Genomic DNA, 18,809 nt, shown 5'->3' on the forward strand with positions numbered 1-18,809 from the left:
GGTGGCGCATACTTGTAGTCGCAGCACTCAGGAGGCTGAGGCAGGAGGGTCCAGCGGTAAAGTCCAGCCTGAGCTACACAGTGAAACCCTGTCTCAAAAAACAAAAGCAAGAGAGAGTTTGCTATTCAACTCTGGCAGAGCAAAAGCAGCCACAGGTGTTATGTAAACTAACGAATGTGGCTATGTTTCAATAAAACTTTATTAACAGACACTGAAATTTGAATTTTGCTTATTTTTCATGTGTTATAAGATTTCACTTTTTGTGATTTCCCCATTTATTTCAAAAGAGTGTAAATGTGTGCGTGGTGCGAGGGCCTGTCAGAAGTGGAGACAGCAGCTGAATTCGGCCCATGGACCACCCTTGGCCCGTGCACTGTAGTTTGCCAATCTCTGCTAGACAGCACATTTTTAGCAGAATCACCAATGTTGCCTCATTTCTTTTGCCCTTTTGCACATTTGACACAGACACCTACTTTATGCCCAGCACTGGACCAAATGGCAAAGGCAGCCAAGGGCTGGCTTCTGTGACATGGACCCAGGCAGCTATAATACAGGACCAGCAGGTGTGAATACCTCCGGGACTCAACAAACTAGGGTGGCAGCCCCTGGAAGGTGTGAACTGCGTCAAGTGCTGAGTGCAGCCAGGAACCAGCAGCACCCAGTCTGGTCGTGACCCGGCACGGATATCATCACAGTGTCATTGGTCAGCTAGGAAGGCTTGGCCAGACTGTGGGAGGGCTGTGGGGCCAGCATAAGTCAGTGAGGACCTGGGCATGGTGGCCCGGGGTTTGAATCCCAGAACCCAGGAGACCGAGCCTGGAGAATCACTGTGGAGTTTAGCTCCACCAGCTTGAGGCTTACGAGTGAGTTCTAGGTCAGCCTGGGCTAGAGTGACGCTCTACCTTGAAAAAAAAAATCGGAGTGGTAGGCTTCCACGGACCCATGGGGACGATTCACACCACACATCCCAACCACGCACCTGTTCCTTAACAGCCTGACTTGGAAATTAATAAAAAGTGTTTCTGGGATGAAGAGATGGCTCAGTGGTTAATGTGCATGCCTGCAAAGCCTGGGGACCCAGGTTGATTACCCCCATGTAAGCCAGATGCCCAGGGTGATGCATGCATTTGAAGTTCGTTTGCAGTGGCTGGAGAGCTTGGTGCATTCATTCTCTTCCTTCCTCCCTTCCTCGCCCCCCTCACTCTCTCAAATAAATTAATTAAATATCTAAAAAAAATTAAGTGGTTTCTGAAGTTATCTGAATTTTTGTGTCTAATTTACCAAACACTCTGTCTGTCTAATACTCTTGGAAGAAAAAAAAACACAACAAATAAACAACAACAACAACAACAACACACACACACACACACACACACACACACACACACACACACACAGACTGAGTCCAAGGACAGTAGCACAATACGCTCCTACAAGGGAGTCAGAGCTTCACAGGGACCACAGCTTACAGAGGAGCATTGTATGAAGCAAGAATAAAACAATCATTTCAAATATTCATTAGACTTGGGAAAACTCTGGGCTCTATTAATCACACAATGCCTCCCTCAATCCATATTAAATAAGAAAGCCCCAGTTTGTGCTTCAGAAGAAAATGACTGAACATTGCATTGTCTCTTTTATTTTGTCTTTGAAGTAAGTGGAAGTCCTATTGGAAATCACAATAGGAAAATAATAGATTATTCGCCCCAACATAAAATAAGAGAAGCAGGAACATCTATGCATGTGACAAGGATGAAAATGGAATTTTCCTTCAGTTAGTTGCAAAACGCCATATTGTTCACGCAACCAAAAATACAGGATGAATCTGCCTGGGCACCTCATATTAAAAGATACCATGTTGAGACATAGGATGCTCAGGAAATGGAGGTGACATTAATCTGCATGCAGTGATCACCTGCTGCAAGCTGACATGCATGCACACGTGCACACACACACACACACACACACACACACACACACACATCTGCTGGGATATGAGCAGTCCAGTCGCTGATGCCTGGAAGAGCTGTGTTGGGCAGAAGCTCAGGCAGCAAGCCCAGGTCTGCCTGCCCTTCAGCCGCGCACCAGGCTACTTCTCCCAGCCAGCTTCATCCATCACCTTCCTCGTTCCCTTGCCACAGGACCAGGAGATAAGAGCTTCAGATGCAGGCTGACTGCTGATCAATAGCGAATGTGCACAAACGGCTGCGTGTAAGATAGAACTCCCGATTACTATTAATCTTCATTGGCTGACTGTGACACTTATATGGTACAAATTTCAACAATTCCAAATGGATACAGAATCGAAACAAAACAAGACTCCCTCCCCGCACTTCCCCTAGCCCCTCAATTGCCATCTCGACACAGAGCCAGTAATGAAAATTTCTCTATATATCCTTCCAGAAATATTTCACACACATTTTAAATGAATGTTGTTTTTTTAAAATATATTATTTTAAGTTGAAAACAGTTATGTTAGTTGAGGTAAAAGGCTAGAATGGAGAGTTCCAGGGTGCCACGGTCTCAGGTAAATGCAAATGCCCTTCTCTTTTAACAGTCTGGGCAGATGTACCCCCTCCGTGCCGCGTGCCCCGTGGCCGTTCGGAAACCTAGCCTTCCTGGCCTCTCTGTCACCCTCACAAAGCTCCCACCATCACCCTCCTGCTGCCGGAGCAGGGTTGGTGCAAGCGGTCTGGATCTCCTCACGCATATCTAGCTGTTGATGAAAGCTCAGTCGTGGTGCCAACGAGACGGCCCAGTGGGTAAATCACGTGCTGTGAAGGGGAGAACGGGGGGCGGGGGTCGCTGGCCGGTAATCCTGGAGCTGGGAAGATAGAAAGGAGGATCCCTGGGGCTCACTAACTAGCAGCTTAGTCTAACGGATGAGGTGAGCTCTGGGTTCGGCAAGAGACACTGCCTCCAAAAGTAAAGTGGCGATAGACCGAAGACCATACCCGACAGCAAGCTCTGGCCTCCACGCCCATGAGCCCACATGTGGATGGGCACAGGTACACCGCACACACACAAGTAAACGAATAAACAAGCTTTGTCACCATGGACCCACTAATTGCAAGGGGAGGCAGGCAACACAGCCATAGCCCAGCTACGTCTCTGCTCTTGGGGATGTGCTTGTGAGTGTCAGGAACTGAGCTGGCCCCTCTCTGCCGGTCACTCATGGGCAAAGCTATCCCCAGTGGCTGCCACATGCTCTATCAATGGAAGGCAGTGAGCTGGCCCCCAAATCCTCTAAGGCACAGCTAGTCTCAGATCATGACGTTGAAAGGACGACCACTACACACGAGAAACACCATGCCGAGCAGCCATGCTCTGTGGCGAGCCTGCTCACAGCCCAGCAATGACTGCTCTTCCCTTCACTCGTTTTCTTAACGCACACGGTTTCAGTGCTAGATTTTGCTTTCTGAAAATGAGCTCATTCAATATTCATACTGTCTATCTGAAGCAGGCATTGTCACGGCCCAGAGTTTGTTGTGCAGGTTGGAAAACCAGAACAAACAAAGGATCACAGCTAGAAACTTACATTAGTCTGCCTTTGAAAATATCTTATTTATTTTCTTATGTGTGTGTGTGGGGGGGTGGTAAGAGAGGGAGAGAATGGGCACCCCAAGGCCTCTAGCTAGTGCAAGCAAACTCCAGACACATCCACAGTCATATGCATATGACTTAATGGGTTCTGGGGGATCGAAGCTGGGTCTTTAGGCTTCATAGGCAAGTGCTTTAACTACTAAGCCATCTCTCCAGCCCTAGTCTGCCTTATTTTTTTAACTGACAGACCTTAAATCCATTGTAATTTCAATGAACTCAAGCTAAAAAAAAAAAAAAATAAGCTTCCTTCCCTCATAGCATATGAGCCATTTCAGCCCAGTGACCATGCATAGAAATCACAGGTCAGGCAGGTACCAAGGGTATCTACTCTTTTTCTGAGAAATACACAAGAAATACAGCTGCCATGGATCTTTTGCCTATTGAGCTTGACATTGCAGGTGTATGCTATGGACATGATGTCTAGAAGTTAAGAAACCATTTTGTGAACAGGAGACCCAAACTATACACCAAAGATGGCTGAAAGTGGGAGAAGGAGATGGCCATGTCAGCCCTAAACGTCTCTGTTATGTGAGAAAACCACACATAGTCCCATTTGGTCAATGCACTCATATTTGAGATCCTAGCACTGGTCATCCCAGAAATGGTAGAGCAGTTGTTCCTTCTTTGGAGCCGTCTAGCTGCTCTTTCCTCATTCTCTCTGCCCAGTGCCAACTTCCCCTCTGTGATGCACACAAGTTTAGCTACACAGCCTTGACCTTCTGCACTCCAGGACAGGAGTCTGGATCTGACCACTGAAGCAATCAGGAGGCCGTCCAGAAACTGGGTGACCCCACCTCAGCACTTCTGCTGTCCAGAAAGTGGGTGACTCCATCTCAGCACCTCTACTGATATGCTAATTACTGAGCCTTAAAAATCCAAGAAACCAAGCACAGACATCTGGATTTTAGAAATGTCCAGTCTTTTACTTTCCATTCCTTTTCTTCCTCTCTCCCTCCCTCCCTTCTTCCCTCCCTTCCTTTTTGTGTGTTTGTGTGGATGACATATGTGTATGTATGTGCCTACACATGACATCACACACACATGGAGGTCAGATGACAACCTCAAGACCTCAAGGTGCTGGTTCTCCTTACCTTATGTCTGGTTTGAGGAAGGGTCTCTGTCGATTTGCCTCTACCACTGACAGACTAGCTGGCCTGAGAGCTTTGGGATTCTTCTATCTGCATTCCATTTCTGTAGGCTTGTAGGGATTACAGACACATGAGCCACTGTGCATGTTATTTTGTGGGTTATAGGGTTACAAACTCCTGTTGTCAGGCTTACTCAGGGTGGTGGTTTGATTCAGGTGTCTCCCATAAATTTAGGTGTTCTGAATGCTAGGTTCCCAGCTGATGGCGATTTGGTAATTAACACCTCCTGGAGGGAGTGTATTGTTGGGGAGGTGGGGGCTTATGGGTGTTATAGCCAGTTTCCCCATGCCAGTGTTGGCACACTCTCCTGTTCATGTTGTCCACTGATGTTGGCCAGGAGGTGATGTCCACGCTTTGCTCACTCATACCATCATTTTCCTCTGCCATCATGGAGCTTCCCATTGAGTCTGTAAGCCAAAGTGAACCTTTTCCTCCCACAAGCTGCTCTCGGTCTGTTGGGTGTTTTCTGACAGCAATGAAAAGTTGACTGCGACACTCAGCAAGTGCTTCTGACCACAGCCATCTCTGCAGCCCAGTAGTCTTTAAGTAAAGTCAAATGGGCCCATGCATTAGTTGACAACAAAGTGGGCCTCTTGCTTTTGAAGAACACAGTTTTCAATACATAGGAGTCATAATATTACTCACCTGCGCTGACCACAAAGGTGTTCATTTGCTTGCATGTTTTTGTTTTTTTTTTTTCTTGAAGCAAAGAAATATGTTCTAAATAAAAACAGAGTCCTCAAGTTTTGGTTTGGGGCAAGGAAAGCAAAACCACACACTAAAACCAGCTAGGAGCTGTGTCCCTTAATTCTAAATATCTATATTTCTAAAATGAAGGAGGGAAGAGGGAGGAAGGGAGGTAAGTAGCATTGTGAGAATCAAATGCCGTGGTGCACAGAAATGCGTACCTGTGGCAAACAGTGACTGAGTGGAACAGATCAATAGCCTTTAACCTTTAATTTTGAAATAATTTGAAACTCAAAGTTATAAAAATAGTATAAAAAAGTATTTTCGTGTTCTCATATAGCTTCATAGAGACTCCCCAGTGTTGCTTACCCTCTCCCCCGCCCTCGCTCACTTGCTGTGGCTCACTTCTCAGTTACTTTACCATTTACATTTTTATTATATATTGTGGGGGTTTGTTTACTTTTCTGTCTTTTAAAAATGTTTGATTTATTTATTTGAGGGAAGGAAAGAGAGGGAGAAAGAGGTAGATACAGAGAGACAGTGAGGCAGATATAGAGAGAATGGGCACACTAGGGCCTCTAGCCACTGCAAATAAACTCCAGACACATGTGCCACCTTGTACATATGGCTTTATGTGGATACTGGGGAATCTAACCTGGGTCCTCAGGCTTTTCAGGCAAGCACTTTAACTTCTGAGCCATCTCTCCAGCCCCTGTTTTGCTTTTCTGAGACAGGGTCTTATTATCTAATCAAGGCTGGCTTCAAACTTGTGATCCTAGAGGCTCAGTCTTTCAAATGCCGAGATTATAAGTGTAGGACACTATGCTTGGCTTGAATATGGTTTTTAAAAATCAATTAACTGCGCTGTGGGAGGACCGAAAGGAAAAGCACTGGCCTTTTCACTGCGCTCCTGCCACTCCGCAGTGGGACCACTGGCTCTTGATGCTTGTCGTCAGTTCATCCTGTCGTGATTCCAGTTCTTAACCACGCCCTGTAGTGGTACTTTGGGAGCCTGCAATTTTGCATGCACTTCTTTTCAGTTACTGCAATAGCAGTTGTAGGTTTAGTTCATTTGGAACCTGCAGAACAAGTCCCAAATTAGGGGTGGACAAGAGAGACCACATTCCTCCAAATGGCCCCTTTTTAGCAGTTTTTTCAATGGAATGTTTTAAACAGTAAGCCCTGTATGTCTGAAAACACCTGCTGTTCTCCTGGTAGTTGGAAATAGCAAACCATGCCCACTTTAAGCCAAGATTTAGAAGATGCTTGAGAAAGGCCCATCCAGAATCTCTGACCAAGAGCACAGGGTCCAGACCTACAGAGGGAAGTTTTCTTGGGTTTCTTTCTTGACAGTTCTCCATGTTTCCCTGTCTTCTATCTGGTCCTCCTCCCAACCAGTGTTGGATGTTTTAGGACTAGCCTCCATGCCTCCTTGTTTCCTCTTTTTTTCTCTGTCTGGTGAGAAGGGCTGTTTTGTTTTGTTTTCCCTCAGAAATGACTTTATTTTACTATCTAATCTTTCTCTTGCAATTGTCCATTTCAGGTCCTTATACCATATGTGTTTTTAATTTCAAGAAGTTTAAAGCCTTTCTTATCCTTTTCTCCTTTTCTTCATCCACTGTTCTGTGGTGAAAGACTGTATCCATTAATCGTGATGGATTTTTGATATTGTTTTCTCCCTATGTTGTTCATTCCTCCAGGTGTTTTGATAATAGTTTATTAGTTTTAGTGGCTCACATTTAAAGCTTCCCTCAGATGTCAGAATGTCCTCGTTGGTCAGCCCACAGTGAAGAGAACTAAGGGGTGTTTGAGAGTGGTCATGGGGAAGAAACTTTTGAACATACCATTGGAAGATGATCTGGGGGCCATTTGAAGGAAGGCTCTGCCAGAGAGGCCTGTCTTCAAACTACAAGAGGGTGGAGAAATCATCCTACTAAAATTTAGAACACCCTCTTGTAGTCAAGATGGTACCACCACCTAAACTCTGCCCTAAGTCCGCCACCTGAAAGATCTTCTGGTTTCCTCTCCAGAGACTCGCCTTCCCACCTTCCCCTAGGGTAGCGTGTGGGTAGTCAAAACAGAGAGGAGCAGCGCAGAGGACCTGGGAAAACCAGGGCTTCTCAAACAGACTTAAAGAGTATGTGACAGCGTTGTTTGTGTGTGTTCACACACCGTGCCATCACCCATTTAACAAGCACAATTCAATGATCTCAGCACCATCAGTTGTACAGCCTTCACCACTGCCAGTTTTTTTGTTTGTTTATATTTATTTATTTATTTATTTATTTATTTATTTATTTGAGAGCAACAGACAGAGAGAGAAAGAGGCAGAGAGACAGAGGAGAGTGGGCGCGCCAGGGCTTCTAGCCACTGCAAACAAACTCCAGATGCCTGCGCCCCCTTGTGCATCTGGCTAATGTGGGTCCTGGGGAATCGAGCCTTGAACCAGGGTCCTTTGGCTTCACAGGCACCTGCTTAACCACTAAGCCGCCTCTCCAGCCCACCACTGCCAGTTTTAAACATTCTTCTGTCTCCAAAAGAAACCCCTCCACTTTCTCCCCTAACTCTCACTGGTCTTAGCAGTGCAACCACCCTGTAGTTGTAGCCTAGGGGTTTTCCTATCATGAGCATTCATATAATTAGAAAATATAATGTGCGTCCTCACTGGCTTCTTTTGCATGGCATAATGCATCCAAGCTTCAGTCACAGTGTGATGTACATGAGTACTTCACTCCATCGCCTTGCCAAACCCTATTCTAACATGACACGTTGTCCAGCCACTGGTTGATGGACATTTGAATTCCTTCCAGTCCTTGGGCTATGTGCATTCATGTTAAGCTTTGTGTATAGTTTCATTTCTGTGCAGTAGAGCTAGAAGCAGGACCTTTGAATCATGATAACTCTATGTTTCCTTTTTGGAGAGACTGCCAAAATAGTTTCCAAAACAGTCCTGTCGCTTTCCATTCCCATTAGTGGTATGTTAGAGTTCTAAGTCTGCCACGCTCTCACTGACGGTGTCACTGTCTTCTTCACGGTGGCCTTCCTAGTGTGTACGGAGCACCTTCTCATGGCGTTGTTGCACCTTTCCTTAGTCAGTGATGCTAAGCATTGTTTCTTATGCTTGCTGGCAGTTTGCATATCTTCCCTGAAGAAATGTCTGTTCAGACCATTTGTCCCTATGTGTTGAATTATCTGTTTTTTATTGTTATTAGAGTTAAAAAATATATATATCGTAAGCCAGGCATGGTGGTACACAACTTTAATCCCAGCACTCTGGAGGCAGAAGTAGGAGGACTGTCATGAGTTCAAGGCCACCCTGAGAATATATAGTGAATTCCAGGTCAGCCTGGGCTAGAGTGAGACCCTACCTCAAAAAACCTACATATATGTGTGTATATGTATATATGTATATATGTGTGTGTGTGTATATAGATATAGATATACATATATATATGTACATATATATACATATATCTCCCAATATAAACCCTTTAAATGAACATATTTCTTACAAAAACTTTCTTCCATTTTATGGGTTGTAATTTTTTTCCCTGTGGTGTAGAAAGAGGTTAGGAGCAAAGTAGTCTTGTTATGGTGGTAGGTCGTTTGGCACACAGGCCCAGAAGAACACAGACCTCCACCGCCCTGGCCACAACACACTGGAGGGCAGGTCCAATCTGAACCTAAGCTGCAGGCATCAAGATGGCATCAGGGGTGCCCTCTGTTCCTTTCCTTCCTGCTACTTGGAACCCATTGGTGGGGGGGGGGCGGTCATTTCTTTCAGAGGAAGCTACTCGTTTCTTTGGCGATCTCATCAGCCTATTGGGAGCCTCCAGTACACTCAAAGTAACCAACCCAATCCATTCTGCCCTGAAACCTAATTCACATCCCCAAGGATAAGGCAAGAACCCAAGGAAAACCAGTAACCGTACATTCAGCAAAAAAGGTTTGAATTTGGATTTAGCCCAAATTATATCTATATCTATATCTATATCTATATCTATATCTATATCTATATCTATATCTATATCTATATCTATATCTATCTATATCTATATATAATTTTTAATTTTATCACTTATACTTTTTGTGTACATCTAGGAAATCCTTGCCTCAGCTGCTGCTCAGAAGATGCTGTCTGTCTTCTAGGAGCTTTGTGATTGTATTACTTGCGTTAAGGTCTTGAATCCATTTGGTTTGAAGTAGAAGTTGAAGTTAATTGTTTTGCACGTAGTCATCTAGTTGTCTTAACATTGTTTGTTGTAAACAAAATGAAACTTTTCTTTTTCCCATTGAATTATTTTGACACTCCATCGCAATCCAAAGGTTTACATCTGGATCCTCAATTCTATTGCATTATATGGCTGTCCTTCAGCCAGTACCACAATATATCAATTAATGTAACTTTGTTAGTAAGTTTTGGGGTTTTTTCTTGTTTGTTGTTTTGTCGAGGTAATGTTTCACTCTAGCCCAGGCTGACCTAGAATTCACTATGTAATCAATCTCAGGCTGACATCAAACTCACAGTGATCCTCTGACCTCTACCTCCTGAATGCTGGAATTAAAAGCATGCACTGCCACAACCAGCATAAGTAAATTTTAAAAAATATATCTTTTTGGCTAAGCTACTCAAAAGCAAACCCCTGATATGATGTTCACACAAGTGCAATAATGGCAACCAGCCATGGTGGGTGACCAGCTGCTCTTGGATTGGCTAACAGATCCACTCAGTGAAAAGGAAACCATATCTAGAACTGGGAAGCAAGTCAGAATCACATCCAGCTAATGAGTTTGATTTCCAGTATCACGTTCCCACTAATCCTGGGCTACAAGAGGATCTATATCCATTAACTTCTCTCTAAATTAATAATCTTTATTCCATTTAACCTGTGCTGACTTCACTCTCCATTGGAGAATCTGCTTCTCTTTTTCAGATGGGAGCGGGACCTGAGGAGAGAAATGACCCAGCTCTCTTCACCCTGGCCCCAGCTGAAACCACAGAGGAACTGGGGGAATGAGCAAGACTGCTGATTTCTCAGTGAACCTGATATCAGCACAAGGGTGAAGGGGACAGACACTGAGGACACACCACACCTACCAAGACAGAGATCCAGAGGCTCCCAAGAGCCCATCACTGAAGTAGACTTAAAATGAACCCAACATGGCTCAGGGACTTTCAAGGAAGAGGGGCCAGAAAGATTGTTACAGCCACAAGTTAGGACATTTTGCACAGAGACATTGCCTCTTCCCCATAACTGACAGCTGCCCCCATAATGCATGACCCACAATCCCCGTAGAGATGACCGGCATTCCCAACAAGGAGGGTCCCTTTGGAAGGGAGGCAGGAATGAGGGAAAGGACGTTACCAACATGTGCTGTTTACATACTGAGTATGCCCATAATTAACAATAAATAAAAGATCCTATCTCAAAAAAAAATCTTTTTATTTGTTTAACAGAGAGAGTGTGTATGTGTGGGTGTGCCAGGGCTTCTTGCCCCTGCAAATGGAACAGACTCGCCCACCACTTTTGTGCATGTGGCTTTACATGGCACTGGAGAATGGACCCAGTCTGCCAAACTTAGCTAGCAAGAGCATTTAACAGATGAACCATCATCCCAGTCCAGTAAGTTTTAATACTGGGGAATAGGAGGTCTCCAAGAAGGCAGCTGGCATTTTGGTAGTGACCATGTTGAATGAGTAGATCAGTGTGGAGAATATTAGCCTCTAGACTATAGGGTCTTCTGATTCAAAAGTGGGTGCCTTTCTACCCACTAAACACTTCTGACATGTCCTTCAACAAGGTTTTTGTTTATTTGATTCAAGAATGCAAACGTTATCCTTCTTTTGGCTTAAATATTGTATTTTATATATATATATATATATGTGTGTGTGTGTGTGTGTGTATATATATATATATATATATATATATATATATATATATAATTATTTATTTATTTGCAAGGAGAGAGAGAGAGAGAAAAAAAAAAGAGAGCATATCTGGGCCTCCAGGCACTGCAAAGGAACTCCAGACATATGCACCACTGTGCATCTGGCTTTGTGTGGGTACTGGAGAATCAAACCTGGGACATTAGGCTTGGAAGACAAGCGCCATGACCGCTGAGCCATCTCTCCAGCCCTGTACTCTTTTGATGTTATTATAAATGGAATCTCTGGATGATTTTTTTTTTCTAATTTCAAGACTGGGGAGATGGGTTATCCGGTAAGAGCGCTTACCACTCGAGTATGAGAACCTGTGAGGGCACGTTTGCTCTGAGCTTGACTCCCCAGCACCCGTGTAGATAACTGGGCATGGCCAAATGAGCCCATAACTCCAATGCTGTGGGGAGCACAGGCCAGTGACCAGACAACAGAGACCCACTGGGGGTCTCAATAATGGCAGCTTTGGGTTCAGAGAGACTCCATCTCAAGGAAACATGGGCTTAGATGGTAAGAGGAAGACACCCGAGTTCTCTTCTGGTCTCTGCACACAGGGCGTGCATATCTGCGTGAGCATGAGCGCGTGCACACATGCACACACATACACACAAACACACCACACACACTTCACATACATACACGCACTTTCTCCACTGAGGCGCTCCCCAGATGGGATTGTTTTATAAATATGTCTCACATTTATTGATATTTATGATGGTTTGGTCTCCCATAGCTTCATGTGTCTAAAGACTTCATCTCCAGCTGGTGGTGCTGTTTGTGGAGATGATGTAAACTTGAAGAGGGCTGGAACCTTGCTGGAGGAAATACGTCCCTGGGGGTGGGCCCTGAGGTGTTGCAGGGGCTCCACACCCTGTTCTCAACTCTCTTCCTCCCTCCTTCTTCTCCCCCTCCCCCACTTGCCAGTGTGAGGATACCATGCCAAATTCCCATCCCTCTGCCTGTGCCTTTCCCACCATGAAAGACTCTACCCTCTGGAACCATCAACCAAACGAGATTCTTTCCTTCCATAAGGTGCCTCTAGTTGGATATTTTGTCTCAGAAGTGAGAAAGCATAGGAATATGATTGATTTTTGTAAATTGATCTTATGTCCTATAACCTTGATAAATTCATCCATTAGCTCTTACAGTGTTTGTAATTGCAGAATTTTGTTTTACATCTAATTGTATCATCTGAAAATAGTTTTATTTCTTTCTTCACAATTTAATCCTCCATTATTCTTTTCTTAATTTTTATTTATTTATTTGAGAGAATGATCAGGCCAGGGCCTCTAGCTGCTGTAAACTAGCTCCAGGCACATACACTACCGGCTTTAGTGAGTACTTGGAAGTCAGGTTTGCAAGCACATGCCTCTAACAACTGCGTCATCTCCCCAGCCCTTCCTTTTTTAAATGTTAAGACAGTTTTTCTTTGTCTCTTGTGCTAACCTCAAACTAACCATCCTCTTGCCTCAGACTTCTGAGTGCTGGGATACCAGGCAATGTACCACCATGCCCAGCTCTTATTTCCTTTTCTTTCTTTAAATTTGTTTTATAATGTTTTTATGAGAAATAAAGAATTGGTGTGCCAGGGAAATAGCACTTCAAATGCTTGCACCAATTAGTGGGCATGTGCCACCTTGCCCTTGCCTCACCTTTGGGTGCCTGGCTTACTTGGGATCTGGAGAGTGAAACATGGGTCCTTAGGCTTCTCAGGCAAGCACCTTAACTGTTAAGTCATCTCTCCAGGCCTTTCTTTAAATTTTATTATTTGACAGAGGGGAGAGATAGAGAGAATGGGCATACTACGAGAGTGGCCTCTAGCCACTGCAAGGGAACACCAGACCCATGTGCCACCTTGTGCATCTGGCTTGACATGAGTGCTGGGGAATCAAACCTGGATCCTCAGGCTTTGCCAGCAAGCACCTTCACTTCTAAGCCATCTCTCCAGCCCTCATTATCTTTCTTAACTACCATAGCTAGAACCTACTCTCCAATGTTAAATAATGTTAAGGGGAAAGCTTTCAGTATTTTCTTATTATGTACACAAAATGCTGGCTGTGGGAAAGAGTTATTTTAATCTCCCATTATCTCCACTTGTAAGGTACATGTTGCTCCCAGTTTCTGAGCATTCTAGAGATTTGAATGTGCTGGTTGGATGGTTTTAAACAATCTCTCCCAAACATCTAGGATTCTGTTTTCTGTTGTCCTTAATAAAATCATCATGATGGAAACTGATAACCACAGGATTTAAAATATTTTTTATTCATTTATTTATTTGAGAGAGAGAAGTAAAAGGCAGATAGAGAATGGGCATGCCGGGGCCTACAGCCCCTGCAAACAAATTCCAAATACATGTGCCACCTTGTGTATCTGGCTTACGTGGATACCAGGGCATCAAATCTGAGTCTTTAGGCTTTGTAGACAAGCACTTTAACTGCTAAGCTATATCTCCAGCCCTCACAGGATTTTTAATTCAGGATGTCAGAATAACCATCTCTCCTCTCTGTGTTGAGATTCTTTTGTTTGTGGTTTTTGAGGCAGGTTCACACTCCAGCCCAGGCTGACCTCGAACTCATGGCAACCCTCCTATTTTAGTATCCTGAATACTGGGATTAAATATGCCACTAAGCCCAATCTGTGTTGAGCTCTTAAATTGGTACTAAGTCAACTGTAGAAAAACCTCAGTTGTGAAGAGTACTGGAATTTAGTCATTAAACCAGAAGTCTCAGTATATTTCTAGGAGATAGAAAGTAAATTGAGGAATTTCTGTTAAAGATGTTTAGCTAATTTAAGCGTGGACTTTGTCTCTAAAACATGTATTTAGTGGCATAAAACCATGAATCTGGGAAGTCTCGTATTCTAGATGATCTCACATAACCCACAAAATTGTAGGATGTCCTCAATTTGCTTTGCAGGCCTTCATCAGTGCTGTTTCTGCAGCGCTTATCTCTTCAGGGCTTAGTGAACCCAGCATCAGGTGGGGCGGCAGGAGGTTCTGTAACTCCTTCTCCTGGTTCCTCTGTAAAGGCTCCTCCACTCAATCAGAGCCTCTTGGAACCATGCTAGCCTCATTGGCAAAATGCAGATAACATCCAATCTATCTCCATAGCAGGTGTGGTTGTTGGGCTAAAATGAAATCACAAATAGGTCTCATCTAGAAAGTCAAACTATGTGTCATGGGCAACTCTTCCAAGATCAGCAGAACAGACTTTGTCAGCCCTTTCCAATCTCATCTTACCTTCACTACTGTGGGACATCAATCCTCATGGTTCCCAAAGGCAGTTAGCCCCCAGAGCTGGAGAATGGGAAGGGATGCGGCTTAGGGACCCCTTCCCGCTGACTGCAGGGCCTTGCCGAGGGTGAAAACTGTAGTGTGTGAGACACTTTAGTCTTGCAGCTACAACCCCAAGGCCTTGACCTGTTATTGCTGCCATCGTGGGAATGCCATAGACCTGGGATCTTAGGGATGCTATAAACTCACTTGTCACTGTTCTGGAGACTGGGAAGCCCAAAGAGGTTCAGGTCTGGGAAGCTCAAGATGGTGCTGCTGCATTCTGTGGAGCGGGCACGGTGTGCCTTCACGTGGCGGCTGGCACGCACGCTCCTTGCCCTTCCCCTGGTCCTTTTACAAGGGCTCAGATCCCTTCCATATGGGCTCTGCTGTCATGACTAGCCACCTTCGACATCGTCCATCTCTTAATCATGCCACAGTGGCAATTTAGTGTCAATATACGACTTTGGAGACATATTCACTCCACAAAGGACACAAAGCAAGTCTGTCTACTCTAGTGCTTCACTCAGCATAGGTGTCTCCAGCCCCACACAATAGAGACTCTCATTACCTGTAAGAGGGCTTCTTGTCCTAGACACACAGTGGTGGCAATGCGGTGGTGGCCAGACATGGTGCCCAGCATCAGCTCTGTCTTACCATGGCATGGCAAGGCACCGGATTGGGGGTGGGGTGGTGGTGGAAAGTCCTCCAAGTGAACTGTATCTCCCAACCTCGTTGTCCTTTTCATTTTTTTTTTTTCCTTTTAGTGTCATCTCTCTTCATCCATCCAACATTTTCCAATATGTTTGTGATGGTTGTAGCAAACTCAACGCTAGCCTGCCGAAAAGGTTCAATGCTCATTCCTGGAGCCTATGAGCATATTATACTACATAACAAGAGGAATCTCATGAGTTTGATTAAATTCAGAACCTTGAGACTGTAGATTCTTTAAGAAGTCCCAGTGTAATTATAAATGCCTCTGCAAGAGGCAGGGGAATATCAAAAAAGAAGAGGCAGCAGCAGAGGAAAGAAGACATATGTCAATGGAGAAGAGACAGGGAACAAAGAGGATGGGAGAGAGAGAGGGAGACTATGAATGTGCATATCATGAAGAGACCACTAGCCAAGGAATGGGAGGCAGCTTCTGAAAGGTACAAGGGTCAGGAAATATTCCCCCCCAGAGCTCTGAAGAATTAATACAGCACTGTACACAGAGGCTCCCAACACCTCAGCACTGAAGCAGACCCAAAATGAACTCAACATAGCTCAGGGAAATTTTGCAGAACAGGGGGTGGAAAGAATGTCAGAGCTACACGTTGGGTCATGATACGGAGGGACATTTCCTCCTACCCATAACTGAGGGCTAACTCTACAATGCATGACCCATGTACCTCAACAAGGAGGGGCATGAGGAGGGGAAGGACATGGATGAGGCTAACAATGGTACCAACTTGACTATTCACTGAGTACAAAACTAATTAATAAAAAAGTAATAATAATTAAAAAAACTCAAGGTTTGTGCTGTCTGGAGGACTTCTGACCACCCCCCCCCAATTGTACTTTATTTTTAGCCATAAAGCTTATGGTGATTTGTTGGTGGTAACAAAGCAGATATAGGAAACTAATAAAGTAAGAGTGAAAATTGGATCATTGACTTTGAGAAGAAATCCCAAACCTTAAATGGCTCCAATATCCAGCAGAAGTGAGAGAAAGAAATTAAGGCATATACATACGATGGAATATGGTACATCAGAAACTAAACATCAAGCACACGTTGTGCACACCGCACCTCGGAAGCACTGAGGGCTGAGGGGAAGAAACCAGAAAACAGGCTGTGGTCTGGGTGGCGTTAGAAAGCACAGGAGCAGGCAAACCCATACCATGCTGATTGAAGCCACTGCCCCTCTCAAAGGGGGAGCTGGCAATGTTGTTTCTTGAACTAAACCATGCTGCTTCAGTTTGTGCCAAGACATTAAACTTGTCCAGTGTGCACCTTTTATGTGAATGCCTAGGCTTAATACACATCAGTACAACCTTTGGAGAGGGAAGGAGACTCTACCTTTCAGGCAAATTTGCTGTCTTTTCTGGGAATCTTCAAACAAGTGGGTGTGGGCAAGGGCAGCCCACACCCAGCACTCTGGCTCCACAGAGCCCAGCCCTGAGGTGACGAGTCCTGTGAACTTGCTTGTAGTACACTAATGAACCCACTTCACTGGAGTTTGACCTAGATAAAGGAAGCCTTTCTAGAGATAAATCCCACTCCTCCAAATAGGGGCTCAAAACAGCAGTTTAGTTTCATTTGTTTTTTGTTGTTGTTGGTTTTTTTTTAAATTTATTTAGTTTTTTAAGGTATGATCTTGCTCTAGCCCAGGTTGGTTTCCTTATCTTTGCCAGAGGTGGCCCAAGGTGACTTTGAATTCCAGATCTTCCTGCCACATTTTCTTCAGTGATGCGATGACAGGTGAGTGCTATCATGTCTGCCCCCTACAAAGTAGTTTAAACTTTTTAAAATTTATTTATATGAGAGGGAGAAGGAGAGAATGGGCACGCCAGGGCCTCCAGCCACTGCAAACAAACTCCAGACACATGCACCACCATGTATATTTGACTTTTGTGGGTATTGGGGAACTGAACCTGGGTCCTTAGGCTTTACAAGCAAGCACTTTAACTGCTAAGCCATCTCTTCAGCCCAAGGCACCTTTACTTTTAAAATTTTTTTGAGGCAAGCCCAACAGGCTGGCCTTTTATTGTTTTTTATGCAAGACAGCAGGAGAGAGAGAGAGAGAGAGAGAGAGAGGGGGAGAGAGGGAGGAGGGAGGGAGGGTGGGGGAGAGAGGGAGTGGAGAGGGAGAGGGAGAGGGAGGGGGAGGGGGAGGGGGAGAGGGAGGGGGAGGGGGAGAGAGAGAGAAAGAGAGAATTGGTGTGCCAAAGCCTCCAGCCAGTGTGATGGAACTCCAGACGTGTGTGCCCCTTTGTGCACATAGGCCACGTTGCTCTGTTGAGTCACTTTGTGCGTCTGGCTAACATGGGGCCTGGAGAGTTGAACATGATTCCTTTGGCTTTGCAGGCAAGTGCCTTAACTGCTACCCCACCTCTCCAGCCCCCAAAGTAGTTTTTTTAAAAATTTTTATTTATTTATTTGAGAGCGACAGACACAGACAGAAAGACAGATAGAGGGAGAGAGAGAGAATGGGCGCGCCAGGCCTTCCAGCCTCTGCAAACGAACTCCAGACGCGTGTGCCCCCTTGTGCATCTGGCTAACGTGGGACCTGGGGAACCGAGCCTCGAACCGGGGTCCTTAGGCTTCACAGGCAAGCGCTTAACCCCTAAGCCATCTCTCCAGCCCCCCAAAGTAGTTTTTTTTTAAATTATACTTATTACTTATTTATAAGGAGAGAGAGGGGAAGAGAGAGAATCAGAGGCAGAGAGAGAGAGACAGAGGGGGGGGAGGGAGGGGGAGAATGGACAACAGGAACTCCTGCCACTGCAAAACTCGATACATGTGCCACTTTGCGCATCTGACTTTGCATGGGTTCTGGGGAATCAAACCAAAGTCTTCAAGCTTTGCAAGTAAGTGCCTTGCCTTTAACCATTGAGCAATCTCTCCAGCCCCAAACTAATTTTGATTAACAGGAAACATTTTTGTTTTTCTTATCCACCAGATCCTCCAAGATAAATGAAGAGTTAAAAATCACTTTTTCACTCTCAGTGGAGTTTAATTTCGGAAATGTATTTTGTGGGATTGCGTTGAATGCCGTATTAAGGTTTAATAGGTGGGATGGAGTTATAAATTCATAAACATTAAAGTAAGAATTGCTGCTCCCACTGTCACTCCATCCTGAAGCAAGGCTCTGACTTTACCTTAAGCGGGACAGGGACAGGAGTGGGGAAGAGGGGACCCTACGGAGCAGAATCCTAGACCAGCGAGGTGGGTATGAGGCCCGGGGCAGGCTAGGGGGTGCAGACGCGGACCGGAGGCCCCCGAGCTTCATCCTCGGTCCAAGCTGGGACCTGGCCAAAGCTCAGAGGCCAGAGGGGTTCGGGGGCGGGGCTTGCGGGGACAGAAGGAGGAGTTTCGGAGATCGTCCTCTAGGGGCCCCGGGGGCCGAGCTGGCCCGCCGCCCCCACCTGCAGCGCGGCGGGGAGCCGGCGCGTCACCCCC

The sequence above is a fragment of the Jaculus jaculus genome, chromosome 14 (genome assembly GCF_020740685.1).
Source record: "Jaculus jaculus isolate mJacJac1 chromosome 14, mJacJac1.mat.Y.cur, whole genome shotgun sequence".
Taxonomy (NCBI): domain Eukaryota; kingdom Metazoa; phylum Chordata; class Mammalia; order Rodentia; family Dipodidae; genus Jaculus; species Jaculus jaculus.